The sequence below is a fragment of the Folsomia candida genome, unplaced genomic scaffold, assembly GCF_002217175.1.
Source record: "Folsomia candida strain VU population unplaced genomic scaffold, ASM221717v1 Fcan01_Sc138, whole genome shotgun sequence".
Taxonomy (NCBI): Eukaryota; Metazoa; Arthropoda; class Collembola; order Entomobryomorpha; family Isotomidae; genus Folsomia; species Folsomia candida.
The window spans coordinates 1,506-9,291 of NW_019091330.1; the positions used below are offsets into that span (position 1 = coordinate 1,506).

The 7,786-nt window shown below is 41.5% G+C and overlaps 1 long non-coding RNA gene and 1 pseudogene across 1 annotated transcript; one reads left to right on the forward strand and one right to left on the reverse strand.

The window, feature by feature from the left end:
• Positions 1-3,919: 3,919 nt before the first annotated feature.
• On the forward strand, positions 3,920-5,354 carry LOC110862978 (annotated as a pseudogene).
• A 1,076-nt stretch (positions 5,355-6,430) lies between these two features.
• On the reverse strand, positions 6,431-7,450 carry LOC118433774. Its single transcript, XR_004833572.1, has 3 exons — positions 7,210-7,450; positions 6,883-7,127; positions 6,431-6,799 (listed from the first exon to the last, which is right to left on the reverse strand). It is a non-coding gene; the product is annotated as an uncharacterized LOC118433774 (long non-coding RNA).
• Positions 7,451-7,786: the final 336 nt, after the last annotated feature.

The window sequence follows — 7,786 nt, forward strand, 5'->3', positions numbered from 1 at the left end:
TGAAAAAATCGGTATGGGTCACCCCCTCGGGTTCCTCCGGTTAAAAAATTTTCCAATTTCACTTCATATTCTTTCCTTTAGGAGCTATTAGCACGCTCCATGCCAAATTTCAGCTTTCTATCACAATTTTGAAATTTTGGTGCATAATACCCCACCCACTTATATGACCCCCACCGGTCCAAAACTTTTCTGATCGAACCCATCTTCGAACTCGTCGTTGCATTGCCCAGATACATGTCTGTACCAAATTTGGTCCAAATCGGTCAACTCGTTCGAGGTTATCGAAAGACAGACGGACAGACGGACGGACATGACAATTACATAAGCCCTGGTTGGGGCTAAAAAAATGTATATATGCAAGCATATTGCTGGAATTTGAATAATTAGAAAGATATTGTTGTACGGACAATCTTAAAACTGATATCATTGGAGCTAAGCTAACAGCGGTCGAAAAAAGTTAGTTGGAAATGCTTTGATTGTTGACTAAATCATTTATACCTTCTTATTTATCGTAAAATTTGAAGTACTTAAGACAAGGATTTCGTTTATTTCTTATTTGGAAATTTAATTATTTTGTTGTGTATTTTATGAAAGTTGTTGCAAAATAAATCAATTCGTTGCCCTTTTCATAATTGGCGAAATTATCAATTTTGGTTGGATAAAGCTATATTTCGTTGGACGGTTAAATTGGCACCCATCGCCCGGCACATGTTGAAAGGACACGAGCAGTATCCAAGCATTTAGGATCTAGAGTACGTACTTATTTCTCTATGAATGACAAGACTGAGAAATTCCCCAATATTTTAGCGTTGGTAGTTTGGTTGATTTATTCTGATACTCGTTCTTTGTTTCCAAATACACTGAATATGTTTACTTACGATTGAATAGTGTTCAATGGTATCTGTAATTATCCTGCCCAAAAAAACAATGCCATCAAAGCGCACGCCAAGACTCAGCATGACAAGACACGTTTATTTGCTGACCAAAAGTGAGCATACTTACATCGACCGTTGTGCACAACAACAATCGTGTAGCCGGAACCAAAAGTTAGATATCGATCAAACATTGCCGCTTGTGGTCACCACTTTTTTGACGAACGGCATTTGAAGTACACATCAGTTTACTACAGCACGACTAACACATTGAGTGTCAGAACCAGGTGTTGACTCCATTTCCTGAAATTTCTAGGAATTTCTGGAATTCATTAAAAAAAATTCTAAATACTCAATCATAATACTGAAACACACCAAGTAGCACCTAGATTTCCCATTTCTGCATTAATTTTTCCGCGTCATCATCATCACGATTTACATAATAAATTACATTATGTATATTTGCGAATAGGTAAAAATAAATTCTAACAAAAGGGCCACTCAAAATCCAAAAGCCATGGCAAAAGCGTGCTTTCACAAGTCAAAGTCGATTCTAGCACTACTTGAAATTTGTGTGTTTTTAATCACAGCTAAAGTGAGTAAATACAAGTATGCATAGTTTATGAAATCCCTGTTATAATCAATGGTGATGTTGAGGACGGAAATCCGATCTCTTGTGCATGGAACTCCTCACTTGCTCACGTTTAATTCTCACTTCGTACGTGGTCCATGAAAATGAATAATTTTGATCAGGTTTATTATACTGGTTAGAACTGATACAAAATATTATTGTAGTCGGGAACGTGAGACATTTAGCATTCTTCCGTTGTGCATGTGTTGTTGACTCATTGCATGAGAATAAGCAGACATTGTCTTTTTTTACTTTAATGCAGAAGCAAAGCTTTAGTATTTAGTGTGGAGGATTTACAAACATGTTGTAGCTGAATTTTATCTCTAAACTCTTTTTTCTGCTGAACACACAAATTGTTATTTCAGGAATTAGCAACTGCATCAAAAAAAAGTGTTCTTTATCACAGATTGGAAGTAAATATAAACAATCTCGTTTGCAGTCACGAACGACAGTATTTGCAGCGATGTACTAATTAACCAATATTTTATTCCTTGCAGCAAGAAGTAGAGAAAAAATATGGTGAGGAATTTGAGATTGGTCCTCATTCGCAGAAATTATGAGCCAAGTGTGCAGCACGTCTCTCAAGGACTATTCTATTTGCAAATGTGATCATTGACGATGACGTCGTGTTAAGCACGAAGTGGGATTACGTTTTACGTTAGTGCGGCAAGATCCACAGGAGACATAGCCACCCCCAATTAGCAGCTCTTTACTCGCCACGACACAATGCAATGCTTGGACGAAGGGTTGCATCACAGGTGAAAAGCATGGACGCGCAGTCATCACGCAACACCTTTTGTGGCCAAGTCTGAGATAGCTTCAAAGAAAGCGGCGAACACGTGTGTCGTGAATGGGCAAAATCGAGTGTTTTTTATGTACATGGGGATCACCCTTCTACTTCATCATCCCATCTTTTTACACACATAACTCTGAGAATGTAAGTCTTAAGATGAAGGAAGAAAGGATACGACGATGACGATGAGGTAAACTGTGAGGAATCTCACTCACCACTATTTACAGTGGCATAGCAATGCGAGACTTTGTGAATATGACCATCACCACAACCAGTTGTTGTGCTTTTAGTGTTGCCAGTACCACGACTAATAAGAGGCTCCTCCAACTCATCCTCTCCTCCCTGACCCCAGGAGCAGCAGCAGAGTAGACGACCAAGCTTCTCAACCTGGATTTATATCTCTCCTAAATACGGTCAAACTCTAATCGATTTGGAGAAAGGGAGCAACTGGGAGGTCATAATTGTGCTTGGTTGAGGTTAGGGACCTTCTTGGGGTTGGGGAAAGTGGACAATGCGTTCTTGTGCTTTATCAAGAAGAGGGCTCTATTCTTGTAACGTAAACAGTACTTTTAGACTCGTGGGAAGCAGTGAGTGGGTGCGGTGGTGACCTTCTCAGACTGGAGGATGCAGGATACCAAATTGTTGCATGCGAAGTGCAAATTAATTAGTGCAGCGACACAATTAATTCCAGACGCTTGGATGCTTGATTGCTGTAAGTTACCCAAAAAATTATGAGCTCAGAATGAGCAGAACATTGTTCAAGTCAGTCGGACTGAGAGAATTGTTGGAGGGAGATATTAAGAAGATACTTTCTAATTTAACTCATGCATGCATAAATATAGATATGTATTCAAAATTCTCATGACCAGTAAATTGCCATAAAACTCTGCTGTTCAAATAGACTAAACAATACTGACAGAGATTTTTTTTGTATTCCTTATCCTGATATTCATGCTGACTAATAAATGCATGCTCACCTAAGAGAAAAAGTTCCATGATTCAAGGTGGTTCATTAGGGCTTCTTTTACGAGAGATGAAACAAAATATTTATGGTTGGCTATTTTAAATCAAGTCTAAAATCGTCCCTCTTTCTGAACAGATCGCGTTTGAGTTGCGACGACAGCGGCGGAGCTATCATGGCCATGAGCCGACCTGGTTATTTCGGGCGAGTGTGACGAGCAACCTTTTGTGCGGATCTATCTCGCCTTTACTCCTCCTCCACGTCTCCCCCTCGGAGAACAATGTCCCGTTTTGGTCCCTTCACCCCTGACAGTCTGCTCTCCACCCAAGAGTGGTCCCCTCTGGGAGAACACGGACCTCCTCCTGAGCGACCCTTCACAACTCCACCTCTGCTCCAGGAACAGGCAGCAACTCTGTTTCTGTGGGCAATTCCCCTGAGACGGTGGCAGTGGGGTGGAAATGGGGTCAACAACAAACCGAAGTGCGAAGCAGTGATGGTGGCGTCGTGTGGGACGGGGACGACAGCGCCCTGGGCAGGGGATTGCGGCTGACTTGGTACGACAATAATCAACACGAGTTCACTCCATATAAATTAATATGCAAATGATGCAATGAAGGTGAGTCCCCGGGCAAGAGAAGGACATCCTCGTCCCCTCGGTGGAAATGGTGAACGAGTCGAAGGCGCTCCTGGAGGGTGGGCGACTCTTCCCCTCGACGATCTCACCCCACGACCCCATTACGCTCAGAGGGGCGCCTACTGGGTGCTCTACAACTACGTGCGTGGTGAGAGGACCTTTCACTGCGACCAGTCAATATTACTCCACTCATGCAGACTTCACGTTTCTGGATAATCTGGTCCCTTGCTGGAGAGGTGGCAGGGCCCCGTCAGTCTAAGCGTCTACTCTCAGGAACAGATTTTGGGGAAACCTTGACGCGAATATTGTACCTGAGGGAGTGTGTCTCCCCGCTTGTCAAAGATTTTGTCACCTTCCACATCTTTTTTGATACTCGTCACGTGCCAAGTCTAAAATCCCACAGGATCCGTTTCCTTAGCTTCCACTTTGAATTGCAGGTTGCGATTACATACTCACGATTAGCAAATATACGCTGCATAAATATTTCTATTAATGGGCATATTTTCACACAGTGCACCTTCCCTACGTTTGGTGATAACATTGTGACCTACAAAAAAGCCAAGAAGTTGCCATATCCAGTAAATGTAGCCCGAAACGTGGCCCGTGATATGTCCACAACACACTAATCCTGCTTCAGACATCGAGTTGTATCCCAACCCTAACCTAATCCCAGATTTCCTCGAGATGATTCGTCTAAATGACTCCAATTTACAGAGACCAAATCCAAAGGTGCTGAGACATAGAAATTACTACTAAGTACACTAAAAGTAATCTAATACATGCTAGACTCAAATCGATCCGCTAATTAATTATTCCCACGACAGGTGTTTGTTCTGAGTATTTTCGAAGTGGAAGCCAACGTGTCTGTCCAGCCGAGAGATAAGCGCAACTGCTGCACATGCTGGGAAACAAGTCCGCAATCCCTTTCCACAAGTACGTCTGTTCGACTGTCATCGGATTCCGAGGGCGAAAGAGTGGATGACCGCTCCAGTGACGCCAGGGCTGCGTGTCTTCCACGTGGGAAGCGTCACAAGCCGTACCATCACTGGGAACCCATCTACATCGGCACAAAATTCGACCCACTCTACGATGAGCGGCTGAGCTGGGAGGGTCGAAGTGATAAAATGACGCAGGTTGTACTGATTCACTCGAGAGGACGACATAGATAATGAGATGGTGGTTTCGAGATGTGTTAATTATTCACGTGCTGTGTGTGTAGGGTTACGTGCTGTGTGTGCTGGATTATGAGTTCCACATCCTGGACAACGCGTTTCTCGTTCACCGTCCAGGTAAGCGAATGGTGGTACACACAATATGCATAATTATTCTGAACTGACCATTCGTTTTGTAAAAATACACAGGATCAAAAGGACCAAGGTCATTCCCAAGAAAAATCCCGTAGTCGCCAAACAAAATTCCCTCATCGCGAGGACCATTTTACCAGAACTGAAACTCATTTATGAACCAGACCTGGCTGCGTCGTTTATTTGTTATCATTCCTTTTAAATTATGGATCCGCAGTATTTTTAGAATATTATTATTCCGTCCTCGACTCACAATTCCTACTCAGTCAACAACTTAAGTCATCTTATGCAAAATGACAACCAACCTACCCGGTGTATGCAAGTGGATGTGTTTATAAGTTTGGTAGCTTTAATTCTTTATGTTGTTTTTAAACGTTTTTTTATACTGGTGGAACTCTAGTGCGAGTTATTATATAAGTGACTCATGGTTATTATTATGTAAATTGGTACGGTCGGTGACTGACATGTGCTCAACTTTAATAAAAAAGAAGCAACAAAATCGAAAAATAAAATAGTATCGTATAAATTATTGCATTTTTTAATGTCTCAATAAAATCTACAAAATCTGATAAATTTTACACTATCACAAGTCTCACTGCTATTTATTTAGTTTAGAAAACGTACGGATTGAACGGGTCTCTAGTATTAAAGTCAACTATCAAAAAGGCTTATGACGTAATTTACTTTTTCGAAATTTTTTGGGAGACGGGCCACCGATGAGTTCACGTTCCATTCGTAGGTACTGGGCTCCAGGGAGGACGCTCATATCAATGTTGTGCCAGCTTGACTGCAGGTCGTCGCTGTTGTTAACTAATTGTGCCAAAAAATCCTTCGTAATTTGTACACCGGTCAACCTGGACTTCAAGAAGAGCTGAAAATCCGAGCAGAGAAAAGCAAATGGATTATTAAAAGTGTCAACCAAAAACCATTGTATATTGCAATTTTGCAACATACAATCCTAATCCTCAACGGTAGGCTCACCTTTTTAACGGGACTCCTATTATTCAAATTATGTAAATATAAGAAGCGGTCCAGTCCACAAGATACAAAATATGGGGTGTTCTCATCCGCCACAATACTGCGAACACTGCCGTTGAAACCGTGAAACAAATGCACAACTTTTCCTTTCCATAATTCCGAATGTCTACTAGACCACTTTCCTTGTGCCGACCCCACAATAACTTGACGATCATTTCTGGTAGGAGAAATACACATAGCGGGATGGTCAGAAACTCCATGTTAATCACGGGTCGATTTCTATTGTCCATTTTGGTGTCGTACAATCTCAGTTGTCCGTAGCGGGAAGCGATGGCGACAAGGTCTGTCGTTTGTGGAGGAATGCTGCGTCCTGCACCCAAACTGGAACACGAAGCTCCAAAACGTGAGGCACATTTCTTGCTTTCCAAATAGGTTCGGTCGTTCCCGAGTCCAGTTTCCATATTTTTACGTCATTTTCTTTGCCACCCGTTACAAAGAGTGAGGAGTCTTGAGGACATGATTTAACACATGATAAATGATTTCCAGCTTTCAATTCAATCGTAGATTTGCTGTCTGCAGGATTCCAGTAAGATATTTTCCCATTTTCAAGCCCCACCAAATATTTACTGCAACAATCAAGAAATATCAAGCATGAATAAATATATTAAATTAAATTCGACACTAAAGTGAAATAAGTTAATTTGCGTACTCGTCTAGTTGAGATAACGAGACCAACTGGCTTTCACCCTCATCGCTGAGTTGCACCCTCTTCTCTTGTGTGAATGCTCTCAACTTTGTATTGTAAACTTTGACGGGCGATCAATTAGGCCGACAAGGAGGTCTTTCCGGTTGTTGGGATCTGTCCAGGACAAGGTCTTGATGGGAACGGGTTTTTTGATTTATCATAATCTGAGAGTTCTTTCATCATGGGCGTTTCCAACCCGAAACAAATCCCTACAAGCAGTGGATAAATAATCTGTTATAACACTAAACTAAATTGACTTGCAATGTCGCGTCTGGTACTAGCTTTAATTACCTTTGAGAAATCCTGTTTCAGATCCGACGTATACGTTGAAGTTGGTATCACTGGAATCTTCTCGCTTCATAATTTCCGGCGCCATGTTGACGCCATTGCATTCCATGTTAAGTACTATTTAAAAGTAGCTATTTTAACTATTTAAAACTGTTGTGTGTGAATTAATTGATGAAGATGATGAAAAGCACGTGTGAAATGATAACCGTGTTGAGTGGAGGAGAGTTTAGCATTCCCACATAAATCTCACAGTACCCTCCACCAATCACCAGTATGAAACAATGCATCATTTTGTTTGATTTTTCATGAAAATATGGAAAGTGTTCATACAAAAGTATCTTTATTTCGATATCAAGCATTCAATATAATTTCTTAATTTTCGTAAAATTAAACATCCGTGTATGGACTGTTATTGTTGTGCGCCGTTCCTGCGATTGTGGTACTTTGCCATGAAGGGGGTTTTTGGAAGTTTAGGATTTCCAAACTTGTTTCCAGGATTGCGCGCATATGGCGACGTGTTGTTGTGATTGTTGTTGATGTGGGGGCAGTGGCTGAGGTGGTGGCGAGACGCGGGTCCGGG